An 18,129-nucleotide genomic window follows, 5' to 3' on the forward strand; every position below is an offset into this window, starting at 1 on the left:
TTTTTGGGAAGATGCAAGTCTTGTAAAATTCATCGAAAGGAATTAATGAAACCTATCGCTTTTTTTTATTCCGTTCATGCAAGGAATACAGTCATGAAATACTCATCACACGTAATTACGCTCTTAACAATCGATCGCGAAGCACGTGCTGTCTACCGTGTGCCGGGCCAGCCCTTCGCGTATTCCCAGACGCGCAGGCCGCTCGGGGTCCCGCGAAGCGATGCGTCCACCAGCGGCCTCTCCACGTGTCAACCACCTCGAGCAGCGCAGCGCACAGACCGGATGTCACACTAATCCCCTGAACAAAAGCTTCAGGTCGCTGCTACTTTCTGATATTTGATACCTGGGGAAATTACTTGAAATTCGATACCTCTTAATTTTACCACACGTGGTTCTATCAACTACAAATGCCGCAATGCACTGAACTGCAGCAATATCCTGTCTTCTGCGTATCACTTTACCCTTATCAGATAAAATTCGATCTGTGGCATGACATCCTGGCAAATCTTTATGTTATGCAATGTCATGTCAATCCCCTTAGCACCATGAGCCAAACGTTTGTGATGCTTTGTACCAGGCCCACAGTAATTATAACCCGGAATATGTAATTCCATTGACAGTTTGTCGAGAATACTACTGCCTCCTATAATGCATCTCCTATTACGCATGTTATGCTACTGTGCTGGTTGTGCCCTGTGCACCCCAGTATACGGGGTGGTCCATTGATAGTGACCGGGACAAATATTCGCCAAATAAGCGTTAAACGAAAAAACTACAAAGAACGAAACTTGTCTAGCTTGAAGGGGGAAACCAGATGGCGCTATGGTTTGCCCGCTAGATGGCACTGCCATAGGTCAAACGGATATCAACTGCGTTTTTTAAAAAGGAACCCCCATTTTTTATTACATTCTCGTGTAGTAGGTAAAGAAACATGAATGTTTTAGTTGGACCACTTTTTTCGCTTGTGGTTGTATATTTCTAGTTCCTTAACCCTAGTATCTAATTCGTTGATCAGTCCCAGAAGGGTCTGGGCATACGTCTATAGCTCCATAGTGTGATGTATACTAATATACTCATCAATGTTTTCTTCACTATATGTATAGAAACTCCTGGAACTTCTGTCTACACCTATCATCATTCAGTTTCCTTGATTTGTCAATAACGAGAAACCTGTACTGTGTGTGATTCCAGCAATCTGCACATCTTTACAAAATCATTGAATGACATGTTAGTTTCTACATGTGCTGGGTAAATGTGTTCTAGATTCAGATTGTCTTGTCTGAAAGCTATAATGAGAGTTGCATTATCCCTCACCAACTGTTTCGTGATTCTGGAATATGTCTGACTCAAAGAAAATACGTCAGTACCCATATGACGACCAAAACAGAAACATCGTAGAATTTGATCTTGGTTTTCCACAGTCAATCGTCAAATATAAACACTTTTTCTGGTTGTGGAATCTGACTGCTTTGACTGAATGTCATACATGTTACACCATCAACACACTGCAGTATTTTTTGCAGTGGCTGGTACTTGGGTTGAAACAGCATTTTAAAACGCACATACATGCTCAAAGCGAACTACATCTAGATGTGTTAGTAGAGACATGAGAACATTTGTCTTGCCAAAGTAGGATGGACCTACAATCATCGCTCTTATATTACTGGGTAGGAGCACCCCATTTTTCTTCTTCCTCTTCTTCTTCTCCTCCTCCTGCTCCTCCTTCTTCTTCGTATGTTCTTCTCCCACACCATCACAGGACCAGTCACAACAAAGTCCTCATGCTTCACTCACCCAGCCACAAAAACCACTGTTTCCTTTTTTACAGTATTTCCCAAATAACTCTTTCCTGTATGTAGTAAATTGAGCATCTCTCTCAAACTGACGGGTGTTCCTTTAGCTGCTTCTTTTGACACCATATTGATGCACTGTTCTGAGTCACCTGCTTGCACACAATATGTACATAGATAATTCATGGTGTCTGTATACAGTCTGAACACAATGGCAGCCCACGTTTCAGTCTTTTCAGCACAAGGAATAGCACCATCCATAGGCCGAACAAGTCTGAATCGCTGGAGTATTGCAGATGAATGGATGGACCTCCAGATCTCAACATTAGTGTCACTCCGTCGTCCAATGATGTTGTAGATAACATCAGAGCAGCACAATAAATGTACGGAAATGGAGAATACTCGGAGTTCATCTGCTGGCTGATGTAGTGTTCTGCATGACAGAGTTCATCCCATTCCAACTCCGTAAACCGCACTTTATGATTTCATGTCAGTATTTGAGCGCTTTGAACCACTTTCTGTTATAAGTTCAAGTGAAAAGCCGTAGAGCAATGGTAGGAATCGTCAGCTTCTCGTCCACCACATCAACACTGTGCTCCCGGGGTGGTGCGTTTGTCAGAGACCAGCACTGACGCGCGCTGTGTGGTGTAGGGAACCAGCACAGTTCTACTGAGAGACAGGGACTTGCTGGGTGTCCAGATCAGGGGGCAGAATGGATAATAGCAACTGATAGGGTGTAGAAAAACTTCCGCTTCTAGTCACAATAAAAGGTCACAGTGCCGCAGTGGATACACCTGCTCCCGTCAGATCACCGAAGTTAAGCGCTGTCGGGCGTGGCCGGCACTTGGATGGGTGACCATCCAGCCGCCATGTGCTGTTGCCATTTTTCGGGGTGCACTCAGCCTCGTGATGCCAATTGAGGAGCTACTCGACCGAATACTAGCGGCACCGGTCAAAGAAAACCATCATAACGACCGGGAGAGCGGTGTTCTGACCACACGCCCCTCCTATCCGCATCCTCAACTGAGGATGACACGGCGGTTGGATGGTCCCAATGGGCCACTTGTGGCCTGAAGACGGAGTGCTTTATTTGTCACACGACCGGTTTCGGGCTTGCGCCCATCCTCAAATGTTTGTACATTCATGTACATATTGATATTGCTGGAGGTCATTGTATAAATACAAAAAAATTATTTGCTGGTGACTAAACGGATACAAGTGGGATAATTAGAGTCACGGGGTTCAACAGTATCGACTATGGATAAAATTCATTTAATAGCTGCTTGTCGTCCTGCTCAGGTGCTGCTACTGCTGCTGATCCTGGCAGGCCAAGTTTGCTTCAAGTCTCAACGAGCTGATGGTAGCTGCTGCTGGTCCAGACACACTGGATGTCGTTGAACTAAGAAGAAGGAGGAGAAGAAGAAGAAGCAGAAGCAGCAGCAGCAATAGCAATAAGCATTCACAGGCGATGACATCGCTTTGAACAAAGAAAGGGAACTTCACAAAGAGGAGGACGAACTGCTACATGCGGTAATGGTAGCAACAACATATAATGAGTACTTACTTTTACACTTCTTCTGCGATGGGGAGACATAAGAGGATGTTGACTGCTGTTGTTGACACTTCGTGGTTCTTCTCCTTCAGAGACTTACTGTGACTAGAACTGGTGAACTACCGCACCTGCCTTACATTCCCTACATCACGAGCATGTGACCGGAAATTTATTAGTCAGCCAATTTATTCATTTCAACAGTGTTTCTGGATCAATCCCCTTTCAGGCATTTGTCTTGAAAGGAGTTCCCGCGTGCGCCGGTGTCCCACAGGGGAAGCCCTGGGGGTTTCCCAGGTATCAGAGGGTTGCCACCACGTGAAGCTTTTGTTCAGGAGTTTAGTGTGACATCCAATCTGTACGCTGCTTGCGGCGGTTGGCATGTGGTGCGGCTGCTGCTTCGCGGGACCCCGAGCGGACTGCATGTCCGGGAATACGCAAAGCGGCCAGCCCGACAGTTGCTACGTGCTTTGCAATCGAAAGATTTTTAACCAACATGTGATGAGTGTTTCATGACTGCATTCCTTGTCGATCGGAATAAAAAAAGCGACCGATTTTATTAATTATTTTCGATGACCTGCATCTTCCCAAACAGCAGAGAATGATGAGCAACAGAGATCCTACCACTGCAAATTGAATTATTTGTAAATAAACGATATACCCTTTGCTGTGTAGTTGAATTCCCTGTCGTGAAATCCTTTCTCTGCAGTACAGAGGCGCCAATTTCCAGGTGGAGGGGAGGGGCGCGCTGTGGGATTCCCAGTGGGAGGAGGGGTTATTTAATTGATCAATTTGATTAATTAGTCAATAAATTGATAGAGTTGGATGAGGCTATTGGAATAACTCAGGCCTGAAAGTGTACTTGCATCGGCGAGAGGGAGGGGGGTGAGTGTTGAAGGTTTCCAGAGGGGTTGGTGAGGGGGAGCAGGAGGCGAGGGGTAGGTTTTTGAGGACAGATTACCACCAGGGGGTCATAAATCGCCCGCAGAGGGGTAGAAACCACTTAGCAAAACAGTAGGTTAAGGTGATAAATCAATCAGCCATCGTAATTTAATTAATTTGCAAGTAAATTTGATATCAAAAGTGGTGTAAAATGGCTCTGAGCGCTATGTGACTTAACAGCTGAGGTCATCAATCCCCTAGAACTTAGAACTACTTAAACCTAACTAACCTAAGGACATCACGAGGCAGGATTCGAACCCGCGACCGTAGCGGTCGCGCGGTTCGAGGCTGAAGGGCCTAGAACCGCTCGGCCACTTCGGCCGGAAAAAGTGGTGTAGAACAATAGGTTAAGGACCCGTCAATCAAAAGAGAACAATAGATTAAGGGCTGACATGAAGCTCAACAGTAGGTTTGCCCCTGAATGCATGCTTGACCCTGATATTAGGGAACCCGTACTAACAAATAGTCCTGTTGCCTGCTTTGCCGCACTGCTAGCATTATCGCATTATCGCGTCACGGCCTCCCTTACATTATTACCACGTGTGCCTCGTGAGCTAACATTACAGTGTAGATAAATCACCCCAGGAGACGTGTCGCTAACACCTCCAGCCTTTATAATGGCCTCTGTGAGGCGAAGAAGACAGTCTCTGAGTTTCTCCTGGTTTGCCTCATCCAGCTGAAGCCCCTCAGATCCCGTAGAGCCAGCAGGTGTCGGGGATGTTTCAACCGCCGTTCCAAATTTTTCCGGACATTCTATGTGTGATTCAATCGCCATCTCGGGAGACTGGAGGGTCCACAGCACACCTATCATGAAGGGTAGAATGGAGGGCAACACTTGGTCACCGAGAATATTGAAATGAACATTCTGGTTTACGTTCACTGCAACCTGACGGAATTGGCCCAAATCGTGTTAAGAAAAACATCCCCAAAACACCACAGAAACAACTCTGAGCAGGACAACACAGTTCGAGCAAAACGCCTCGTTGGAGAATGGATATACACGACGCCTCGCACCATTTGAAGAGAGATGAAGTCACGACTCCCGGTCTACCACTGTCCAGTTTCCGTGTTGTTTTGATCATCGAAAACGTGCAGCCTTACTTATCGCTGTGAGCAGCGGCATTTTGCGACATGTTCGCAGTGTTCGCTCGAAGACTACGATGGATGCCCAGAAAGTAATGCCCCGCATTTTTTTTCTCAGCCGAAAACAATGCTATGAATGCGAAACGTTACGTACGTATTATTTGAAGTCCCCTGAGTGAGCGCGCCAAATTTCCATCACTCCGGACAGATAGCGTAGCTGCAGGACAGTTTCAAAATGGCGTCTGTAGATGATGCCCGTCACAAGCAACGTGCTGTCGTTGAATTCATCACTGCAGAGAAAGAAAGTGTGCTGAATAATCACAAACGCTTGTGCAAAGTCTATGGAGGATCTGCTGTTGACAGAAGTATAGTTAGTCGCAGGGGACGGAGGGTGAGGTCATCAGAAGGCGGTTCGGCGGAGCTCCAAGATTTGCAGCGGTCGGGGAGACCATCCACGGCTATCACACCTGACATGTTGCAGCGAGCTGATGTTGTCATTAGCGAGGACAGACGGAAAATTTGGAAATTTGTGGTAAGTTTTATGGGACCAAACTGCTGAGGGAGGGCACGAACCTCCGACGGGGAGAGGGGGGGGGGGAGGGGGGGGGGGGGAGCCGCGCGAATCGCGACTAGACGCCTCATCAGACTGCGCCGCTACGCCGCGCGTCAAAGGCAGACGCATTACGACTCGGCAGTTGCCGCTGCATCTGTCAATCAGCGAGTGTGGATGCAATTATCCGCACTCTTGGACATTCAAAAGTGTGTACAAAATGGGTCCCGCGGTATCCAACGGTGGATCACAAATGGCACAGAAAAACATTTGTCTCGATTTGTTGCAAAGTTTTGAAGCGGAGGGGGAGGTCTTCTTGTCTCGGATTGTCACGACGAAATCTGAGTTCACCATATTGAGCCCGAAAAAAAAAGACGACAGTCGTTGGTATAGCGCCATTCCCACTTCCCATAGAATAAAAAAATTCAAAGCAACTGCTTCCGCAGGTAAGGTCAAGATCACACTGTTCTGGGACGTTGAAGGTGTGATTCTCATTGATGTGATGCCAAGAGGCAGTACCATTAATTCAGAAGCATATATCAACACATTAACAAAACTCAAGACGCGCTTCCGGCGACTTCGGCGCCACAGCAACCCAGGAGATGTTTTGCTGCAACACGATAACGCTCGTCAGCACACAAGTCTGAGGACTGCTGAATACCTCGCAAAACAGGGTTAGGCAGTGTTACCCCATCCACCCTACAGCTCTGACCCCGCCGCCTCGGGCTTCCACTTGTTTCGGCCATTAAAGGATGTCATTCTTGAAGACATTTTGAGGACGGCGAGGAGGTGATTTCACACAGTGAAGCACTGGCTCCGCCACCAGGACAAGGATTGGCTCCGACAGGGAATACACGGCCTTGCTTCGCGCTGTAGGAAGGTTTAATGCGATTCTGTCTGTTTTAATTATTCGGGAGTTGACCGTCTGGTTTTAAACTTTCTTTGCTTTTTGCGTTTAATTTGATTGGGAAACCGTTGAGATTGAACTTAACATATACATGGATGGACATGAGCAATGAAAGGTTGCAATAAATTTTTCATCTGTGATTATTACTTTACGTATGAAATATTCTGTTGCAGATTAATAAAAATGAATTTATTTGAATATTCCAAAATAATTATTCAAGTTTTACTTTTATTCAAGTACTAAAGCTGTTTGTGCAAGAATGAAAATATTATTGTCCATCGAACTTAGCAAACATTTCCACGTTGCAGTGGATTTTTGTTTAATTGGATATACCCCGACTAGCTTTGAAGCATAAGACTATCTTTACCATACGAAAATGTTTTCTTTTTTATATTGCTAAGCTCTTATGAAAATTATCCAGTTTTAAATACACTTTATGATATGTTCAGAATTTATCACTTTTTTGAATGAAAATTTACAAAAGCTGCAGCTTGTATCCACCTGTGAATGCACAAGATAAAATCTATTATCTCCTTTTATTCTGCCTCTGGAATGCTGTGAAAAGAAACACTTCATTATTTTCGTTCACCTATTCCTGTACCCTTTTTAGGATATGGTCGTTATTGCGATTGTACAGGGTGTCCGAAAAGTCTTTCCCTAATTACATAAATTGATAGCTCAGGCTAGAAGTAAGATACAAATACGAAACTGGTGTCTAATTGTTTAGAAACTATCAAAGTTTTCTTCGCACATCAGTAAACTTCCACATGAGCACCCTTGGTAGCACGTAGCACATCTAGGCAATATTCAATTTCCGTCCACACATTAGCCAACATCACCGGAGGGATCGATTCAACGACTGTGGTTATCCGTTGCCGCAGGGTTTCAAGATCTGGTACACGTGTTCGGTAGACCTCGTCCTTGACATAATCCCATAAAAAGAAGTCTAATGGGGTTATGTCAGGAGAGCATGGAGGCCAAACCGTTGGCCCATCACGACCCAGGAAAGGTCATATCGAGATAGGCACGGACGTCCAAACCACAATGAGGCGGTGCACCGTCTTGCTGAAACAAGACATCGGGGTGATACTGAAGCAGCTGAGGAACAGCATACAGTTACAACATGTCCAGATACATTGCAGATGTGATGGTAGCCTCAGCGAAGAAGAATGGCCCGATAATTCGATCGTGCAATAGCGCGCACCAATCATTCACCTTTGGACTGCCTCTGGTGCACTCCACGACCTTGCCAGGGGGTTGTGAACCCCAAATGCGCACTACTCCACTGACAAAAAAGGTCGCTTCGTCGTAAAAGGCAATTCGTCTGAGATAACCATCATCGTTCTCAATACGTGATAGCATTTCGACCGCAAAGTCATATCGACGTGTACTGTCATTGGGCAACAATGGAAGTGGAAGTTTACTGATGTGTGAAAAAAAAACTTTGATAGTTTGTAAACAATTAGACACCAGTTTCATATTTGTATCTTACTTCTAGCCTGAGTTATCAATGTATGTAATCAGGGAAAGACTTTTCGGACACCCAGTATATTTAAATGGGCCGCTGCTGCAGACTGCTCGCTCGTGGCGCAGCTCCGCACCGCCAGCGATATCCAATAAAATGCTGAAATTTCTTAAATAAAATGGGTAATGTCCGGTGCGAAATTTGCAGTAATTGTGACAAACAGATTTTACTACATAAATATATTTTAACAGAAACAAAATCTTTACACACCTTTTACAATGCCAGCTATAAATGGCGTCGATCATCGACTTATGACAAATGAAGACTACTTAAGAGCCTAATGCAATTTCACAGGTTCCTCTCCCATTCAGTCCGTGCAGAAGACAAGCGATTCTATTACAATATATTGCCTATTTATATCTTAACTTATTCTTGTACAGTCTTTGTCATTTTGATTACATATCGTTCCTTCTGTGGCGGCTGTCACATCCTCCGCCACAGATAGCGTTTCACACTCTTTGAATAATCATTTATAATAGCAAAATTCATAATTATCTTTTTCCTCACAAAATTAAGTGTCCTTTTGAAATTCAATTAACAGAAATACATATAAATTATTTGTTACAGTGAGTATTATACATGGAAATGTTCTTTTAACTTTCACTTTGGATGCGTGCTGCCAGAGAACGTTACAAAGGTCATGGAACGGGATGGAGATTACGTGGAAAAATAGGGTGTGTAGATAAAACACCATTCATTCATGTGTGTAATTCTCATTATGTTCAATAAAGAATTGTTGAAGAAAAAATTGCGGTGCATTACTTTACGGGCAACTCTCGTAGTTCAGACGGACGTTCGTTTACTGGTAGCTGCGGCGCTTGTCGGAGTTGAGGCCGACTGTCTTTGGCGGAACGTGTCAGCTGTCTCCGGCCTCTATCTTGTGTTAGCATATTTTTACGACTACTGTTGTTATGCCCTGATATATGACTGCGTATGTTACAGCATTCCTTGTAGACATTTTGGAAAGCCCGTGTTGATACACAAACAGATCGACCAGCTTCACTCACAGAACAGTAACTGCCATGTCGAAATACTCGTACGTTTACTCCTTTGTGCTATTCTGTCACGCCTCCAACTAGCCCATGTTACTGCGCTTGTTCCATACAACTGACACACACACACACACACACACACACACACACACACACACACACACACACACCACTTCACTGCCCTAACTTGTCACGTGACCGGCTAGTAGCAGTTCTGCACCAGCTGCATTAGTGTTCCAAAGCGACAGGCGTGTTCTTTACTATTATTCTCTCCGGTGAACTTACCCGAACTGTAAATAATAATAATAATAATAATAATAATAATAATGATGATACTGTTGGGGAAACGCAGGGGGCAGTGCCGAAGCTATCAGGTCTGGAGAACAAACAGGCTGGTGACACGAAGAGCGATAAATAATAGTGTAACGGTACCAGATAAGGTGAAAGAAATGACATTGAAATAGACAGAGATGACAAATGCGTGAAGAGAGTTGACGGTGTGACAGTAATATTGGTTCCCTTTAGAACAGAAGGAAGCAGATGGGATTCGGTAGTGACAGTATGTACAGCTTTTATCTCCTCGGGAAAACGAAATGGGATTTGGGTCAGAGGTTAGTTTATTCCAGAGTCGTATGCTGGAATGGAGAATGATGTAGAGGAAGAGTTAGTTTCATCAATAGGCTCAGCCAAGGTCGTGGACGTAGCACATCTTGTATTGCAGTTATGGAATGATGATCGGTATTTGATATGCCAGGAGAATTGTTGTGGCTACAAATGTTTAAATGGCTCATATGGCTCTGAGGACTATGGGACTTAACATCTGAGGGCATCAGTCCCCTAGAACTTAGAACTACTGAAACCTAACTAACCTAAGGACATCTCATACATCCATGCCCGAGGCAGGATTCGAACCTGGAACCGTAGCGGTCGCCCGGTTCCAGATTGAAGCGCCTAGAACCGCTCGGCCACAACGGCCGGCAACGAATGTTTAACAAACCTATGAATAAAGGAAACGTGTCATTATCTCTCCGCATCCACCCTACCTGACGTGATCAAACAACATATCGTTATACACTTACGACAAGCATTCGTGGCTAACTCCAGTGGTTTGGAATTTTCAGTGTTCGTCACGTGTCGAACTATATCGCAGTACTAAAGATTTGACAGAACTAGACACTGATCTAGTGAATGTTTTATTTTAAGTCGAAATAAAGCAGCTGGGGTGGATGAAATTAAGTCGGAACTCATCAAATACAGTGGAATGTCAGGTCTTAAATGGCTACACAGGATAATTGAAATGGCCTGGGAGTCGGGACAGGTTTCATCAGACTGGACAAAAGCAGTAATCACACCAATCTTTAAACCTGGAAACAGAAAAGATTGTAACAACTGCAGAGGTATCTCTTTAATCAGCGTTGTGGGTATTGTTGAAAGGAAAGTGCGAGTATTAGTTGAGGACCAATTGGATGAAAATCAGTGTGGGTTTAGGCCTCTTAGATGTTGCCAGGACCAGATTTTTAGCTTACGGCAAATAATGGAGAAATGTTATGAGTGGAACAGGGAATTGTATCTATGCTTTATAGATCTAGAAAAGGCATATGACCGGGTTCCTAGGAGGAAGTTATTGTCTGTTCTACGAGATTATGGAATAGAAGGCAAACTTTTGCAAGCAATTAAAGGTCTTTACATGGATAGTCAGGCAGCAGTTAGAGTTGACGGTAAATTGAGTTCATGGTTCATAGTAGTTTCAGGGGTAAGACAAGGCTGCAACCTGTCTCCACTGTTGTTCATATTATTTATGGATCATATGTTGAAAACAATAGACTGGTTGGGTGAGATTAAGATGTGTGAACACAAAATAAGCAGTCTTGCATATGCGGATGACTTAGTTGTGATGGCAGATTCGATTGAAAGTTTGCAAAGTAATATTTCAGAGCTAGAGCAGAAATGTTAAGGACTATGGTATGAAGATTATCATCTCCAAGGGGACTATGACCTAAGATGTTGAGTCCCATAGTGCTCAGAGTCATTTTTGAGCATCTCCAAAACGAAAATAATGCCAGTGGGAAAGAAATATAAACGGATTGAGTGCCAAATGCGAGGAACAAAGTTAGAACAGGTGGACGGTTTCAAGTACTTAGGATGCATATTCTCACAGGATGGCAACATAGTGAAAGAACTGGAAGCGAGGTGTAGCAAAGCTAATGCAGTGAGCGCTCAGCTGCGATCTACTCTCTTCTGCAAGAAGGAAATCAGTACCAAGACTACGTTATCTGTGCACCGTTCAATCTTTCGACCAACTTTGTTGTATGGAAGCGAAAGCTGGGTGGAATCAGGTTACCTTATCAACAAGGTTGAGGTTACGGATATGAAAGTAGCTAGGATGATTGCAGGTACTAATAGATGGGAACAATGGCAGGAGGGTGTCCACAATGAAGAAATCAAAGAAAAACTGGGAATGAACTCCATAGATGTAGCAGTCAAGGCGAACAGGCTTAGATGGTGGGGTCATGTTACACGCATGGGAGAAGCAAGGTTACCCTAGAGACTCGTGGGTTCAGCAATAGAGGGCAGCAGGAGTCGGGGCAGACCAAGGAGAAGGTACCTGGATTCGGTTAAGAATGATTTTGAAGTAATAGGCGTAACATCAGAAGAGGCACCAATGTTAGCACTGAATAGGGGATCATGGAGGAATTTTATAAGGGGCTATGCTCCAGACTGAATGCTGAAAGGCACAATCAGTCTTAAATGATGATGATGATGATGATGATGATGATGATGATACTTTTCTAGACTTCTGAACTGCATATAGGAAAGAGCCAGTTTTCCTGGGTATGGGAACATGATGACCGTATGCGGGGTAGTCTTTTATATCATGCGTAGAAAATCAACCAGGTAGAGAAAAAGCTTTCTTCCCACTTGGGGAAAAACGGTCACAGATCGTGTTAGAAGGCTGTTAAAATGCCACAGTATTGACACAGTGTTTCAACCGAAACGAAATTTGCGTGGGTATTTGAATGCTGCAGAGGACCTACACGTGCTGCTTGCACTTGCGGTTAAGTGTACGTAGGGACTACCGAAAGAAGTACTAATACATGGCTTAAAGAACGGAAGGGTAGTTGTAGCGTAGGAAACACGGGTAAGTCGGCAGTGGCAAAAGACACTGGGCCCAGGGGACCACCAAATACGTTTTTACGATATTGTCATTTTATGAAGGCGGTATCATTACAAGCCGTAGAAATTCAGAAGCACGAAAACAACTTTACAGAAAAGAAGGGCTGAAATTAGACAAGTTATGGACGGCAGCGCTAAACAAAGCAAATAGCGCCGACTCTTCCCCCCTCACGGGCTCCGTAGGGCACGTCGCCGCGATGCGGTGATCTTAGAAAGCCGTGTCTAATGATATCACAGCCTGATCGTTGAGTGAATGAGTGTAAACAGTTGGGCTCGCTGAGTTTGTTTGAGCCTGGAGCTGCTGTCTCAGTGTTTATAGCTTCTGATGACGATTGCAGCGTTAGGAGGGTAACGTTAAGGCGTGTGTCGACTAGCGGGTAAACTCCCACAAGTCGCTCGCTAAGCTACTGCTGCAAGTTACGTCAGTTTGCAGAAGTTAGTAGAAACAGTTTCTTGTATCTTGATGCGAGTACCTGCCGAAATTGCGACCCGTGTTTCTCCAACTTGCAGAAGTTCCTTGTGTTCAGTACCGATACGAAACTGTCAGTGTCGGAAAGGACAATGGCGCAAAAACTGAAGGGCCAAAACAGTGTACCACTAGAACCCCTGAAGATATATAACTGACTACCACAGTCAAGGAAGTGCGAAATTAATTTACAGATTACTTTACTTCACCAGAAGGGGAAGTAGAGCGGCAGTTCAAAAATCTGTGTGAAATCTTATGGGACTTAACTACTAGGGTCATCAGTCCCTAAGCTTACACACTACTTAACCTAAATTATCCTAAGGACAAACACACACACACACACACACACACACACACACACACACACACACACACACACACACACATGCCCGAGGGAGGACTCGAACCTCCGCCGGGACCAGCCGCACAGTCCATGTCTGCAGCGCCTTAGACCGCTCTGCTAATCCCGTGCGGCGGAGCGGCAGTACATGCGTATTTAAATTATAGTGCTTCACCGGAAGGGGGAAGTAGAACAGCAATACACATGTATTTAAATTATAGGAGATTTTTTAATTTTGGAAAAAACGACATTTTGTCTATGGAGTGCGTAATTGATTATTTTGCAAATTTGTTTGGTTTACTTATAGACGCAGTCTCGGGAATACAATGACCATCTTCAGATTCTAAAACAATGCAAAAGAAAATTTATATTAAAACCTAAAAATAAGTTCAATATTTAACGAGGCTTATTAGTAATCTAACTGAATTTATGCGAAATACATATAGTTCAAATGTAAAGGCGGCATACACTGAACACAGGTTCATGCGTTGTCAAACTAGCTATAAAATGTAAAACACCGGTCTTATATAGATATAAAAATTTGTTAGATTTTGTGCACCCTCTTTGCGCTAGATGCGCGCGTCCTCTATGAGATAGTCTTAATTTTTCAAAAGCCTAAAATATACAAATTTACTATTAATATTTAGGTCAAATGTACATAAAATTGAAGATTACAGAACAGATCGTTAAATCAGTAAAATAGCATTTCAGAACAAGGAGAAAACATTGCTATAGATGAAAATAGCAGAAGCACTTGTACAGTGTATTTCTGACGCCCGATGGCGTTGTATTTCCGGCTATTGCCGGATTACTAATAAGCCTGGTTACATATGGCACATTTATTTTTAGGTTTTAATATAAATTTTCTTTTGTATTGTTTTAGAATCTGAAGATGGTCATTGTATGGCCGAAACCGGTTATGACTGTGTCATAGACATGTGTCAGCGTCTATAAATAACCAAAAAAATTTCACAAGATTTTTTAATGTAGCATAAACATAAGTGCATTGCATTTGGAATACAAGTAATAAAAAATGTTTGCAAAACTCGAAGGGTAATTAGAAAAGAAACTTGTGGTGGTATTGTTTGCCGCATGTTAGTACCGGTATCCTGTTTTCGAATGGTTGATCGCACAGTTCGAAACTAACATACGACATTCTCAGAAAGTTTTTAATTAGACCGAAGTCTTCTAATTGCATTTCATACGCCTCTGCATCTGTTTCTTCACCCAAACATCTGTTTCTTCCTTATTGATTTTCTACTACAGTAATAATGTAACAAGGGTGGCGACTGCTTGTTTCCAAGTACAATACTGTACAGTTCGACTTGCATACCTCAGGACGCAACTCGAGTAGAGACATTTTTGAAGTATTTGCAGCAAGTTAATGAAATTAGCTTGCCGAAGCTAGTTGCAGAAGCAAACTTCCGCAAGTTTTTGTTCTAGCGTAACATTTTAGCAGGTGTTTGCAGAAGGTTCTTGCAGAAGTTACTTGCTAGTGGACACACGCATTTAGGCAAATAAATATGCCTTTCACCGCGGTTTCATTCCCATGTAACGAAATTCCCTAAGGAGGCAAATACCGGCCGTGAAAGCGAACTCGGTATCTGCTCTCAACGCAAAGCGTAAGAGTGAAAGATGGGGACCTGTGAACCGTAATATTCCATTCGACTTGGCGGAAAAAGCCGCATTGTTCTTCGCGAGTCACACTGCCTGATGGCATGACTTAATGTGCAGCGTCCGTGAAACGGCGCCAGCTGATGTTAAGGCCGCGAGTAGGCAGCAGCAATGTTTAATTTAAACCGAGTGGGACGCAGTAGGAAGTGGAGAGAGTGCGCGTGTGGTTTTAAATGCCGGCTGCCCGTTGTGTTCTGGCAGGTACGAGGCGGAAGGCGAAGGCGAGCAGACGTTTGGCAACCGGGGCCGGCGTCTGGGTGGGGGAGGGGGAGAGGGGAGGGGCGCCCACGCAGCCTGTGGACGCGGCTGGACCGGAGTAGACCAGGGCGATAGGCGCAGGGCAGCGTGCGGCGAGCTCTCTCTCTCTCTCTCTCTCTCTCTCTCTCTCTCTCTCTCTCTCTCTGTGCCTGTCCGTGAGTGCAGCCTAGCCGGTGTAAGCTGGGGTGAACTGCGGTGCCCGCCACGTGCCATTAGCTAGCGTCTCCAGATCCGCCCGACCGTAACGAGGCATGGAGTTCTGTCACGGGTGGCACCAGAACAGCGCTTGGAAGACAGTGTCTTCCAAAGAGCTTCGTTCGTTTCCACAAGACTACGTTGTCTACACCAATCAACTCCGAAATTTTGAGTACATTTTAACTTACTACATATGAAGATAGTATCTGTTCCCAAAAGAACAGATACCATTGATGACCGTGCAGCTTCTCTAGAATGAAATGATAATTAAATCTACACCGTAGCTGCAAACAGGCGTTGATATACATCATTGGGGACATTTTGAAAATGTATGCACCGACCGGGTCTCGAACCCGGGATCTGCAACGAATTGACGCATGGTGCAGGGAATGGCAATTGAATCTCAATGTAGACAGGTGTAATGTGCTGCGAATACATAGAAAGAAAGATCCTTTATCATTTAGCTACAATATAGCAGGTCAGCAACTGGAAGCAGTTAATTTCATAAATTATCTGGGAGTAGGCATTAGGAGTGATTTAAAATGGAATGACCATATAAAATTAATCGTCGATAAAGCAGATACCTGACTGAGATTCATTGGAGGAATCCTAAGGAAATGCAATCCGAAAACAAAGGAAGTAGGTTACAGTACGCTTGTTCGCCTACTGCTTGAATATTGCTCAGCAGTGTGGGATCCGTACTAGATAGGGTTGATAGAAGAGAGAGAGAAGATCCAACGGAGAGCAGCACGCTTCGTTACAGGATCATTTAGTAATCGCGATAGCGTTACGGAGATGATAGGTAAACTCCAGTGGAAGACTCTGCAAGAGAGACGCTCAGTAGCTCGGTACGGGCTTTTGCTGAAATTTCTAGAACATACCTTCACCGAGGAGTCAAGCAGTATATTGCTCCCTCCTACGTATATCTCGCGAAGAGACCATGAGGATATAATCAGAGAGATTAGAGCCCACACAGAGGCATACCGACAATCTTTCTTTCCACGAACAATACGAGACTGGAACAGAAGGGAGAACCGATAGAGGTACTCAAAGTACCCTCCGGCACACACCGTCAGGTGGTTTGCGGAGTATGGATGTAGATGTAGATGTAGATCTCCTGCTTACATGGCAGTTGCTCTCTCCATCTGAGCCACCGAGAGCACAGAGGATAGTGCGCCTGCAGGGACTTATCCGTTGCATGCTCCCCGTGACACCCACATTCCCAACATGTCCACACCACTACATTTGTAGTGGGCCTAATAGATGTTAGCCCTTCACACTCATTACTCGTGGCAGATTAATTTACCAAGTCCCGTACGAGTTGGGGCACGGTGTGTGCGTTCGCACAAGAAGGTCAGTGGCTTCTCTAGAGAAGCTGCACGGTCATCAATGGTGTCTGTTCTATCGGGAACAGATATTACCTTCATATATAGTTAAAATATGGCTTCTCCGGCCATTGACCTTCTGGTACGAACGCACACACCGTGCCCCAATTCGTACGGGACTTGGTAGATTAATCTGCCACGAGTAATGAGTGTGATGGGCGAACATCTATTTGGCGCACTACAAATTTAGTGGTGTGGACATGTTGAGAATGTGGGTCTCACGGGGACGTGCAGGGGATAAGTCCCTGCAGGCGCACTATCCTCTGTGCCCTCGGTGGCTCAGATGGATAGACCGTCTGCCATGTAAGCAGGAGATCCCGGGTTCGAGTCCCGGTCGAGGCACACATTTTCAACACGTCCTTAATTATGTATATCGACGCTTGTTTGCAGCTAGAGTGTCGATTTAATTATCATTTCATTTTAACTTACGTCTAAGAGTGCAGCGCTTGTATTTTCAAACGGACCATCGGATTTAACAAAGGTGTATATATTTTCTACGTGCATGCACAGACAACCTTAGGTTTGGGGTCAGAGCTTCGAGTGATTCACGATAAACATCCAGATTGTAGACGAATGTTTTCCGTGCTTAATCTGGTCGTGTTTGGAGTTACTGCACTTCAGCCACGGCTGTTATAAGGGGACGCACACAGCCGGAGTCTTTCACAAATCGCCACAAAAGTAAAGTCGTGCACCACGAGATGAGGCCAGCTGTGGAAGCCAGTGCAGCGGTGCGAGAACCGTACGGCACCGCGAGGCGGCCCGTTGTTAAGAAATGCTCTTTACATACAGCTACCACTGCGTTGGTGCTCTGTCCCGTTCAAAGAAATGAAATTATGGGCATGTTTTCGCATTTGTGGACAAAGCCGGATGTCCATCATATGTAATTTCTGTAACAGTTTTCCCGCAAAAAAGAACGGCCCGTACCCTTAAGAGGCAGGGGGATTGGGCGCATGGTTTTTCTGAACACTATGAGACTTAACATCTGAGGTCATCAGTCCCCTAGACTTAGAACTACTTAAACCTAACTAACCTAAGGCCATCACACACATCTATGCCCGAGGCAGGATTCGAACCTGCGACCGTAGCGGTCCCGCGATTCCAGACTGTAGCACCTAGAACCGCTCGGCCACTCCGGCCGGCGGCAGGATTCGAACCTGCGACCGTAGCAGCAGCGCGGTTCCGGACTGAAGCGCCTAGAACCGCTCGTCCACAACGGCCGGCTTGGGCGCATGCCACTGGTTTTAAATTCTCCACGGAAAAAGACTATACGTGTGTATTTTACTCGTTCATCAATGCTTT

At 44.7% G+C, this 18,129-nt stretch overlaps 1 protein-coding gene and 1 non-coding gene across 2 annotated transcripts in view; both read left to right on the forward strand.

Moving 5' to 3' along the window:
• The window catches only part of LOC124789127, a gene marked incomplete at its 3' end in the record, with an annotated part of 203,737 nt that overhangs the window by 102,215 nt on the left and 83,393 nt on the right, over window positions 1–18,129 (forward strand). The gene's annotated exons all lie outside the window — the stretch shown is intronic.
• On the forward strand, window positions 17,098–17,172 carry Trnat-ugu. The gene has a single exon. It is a non-coding gene; the product is annotated as a tRNA-Thr (tRNA).

Source organism: Schistocerca piceifrons, chromosome 3, assembly GCF_021461385.2.
Source record: "Schistocerca piceifrons isolate TAMUIC-IGC-003096 chromosome 3, iqSchPice1.1, whole genome shotgun sequence".
Classification (NCBI taxonomy): Eukaryota; Metazoa; Arthropoda; class Insecta; order Orthoptera; family Acrididae; genus Schistocerca; species Schistocerca piceifrons.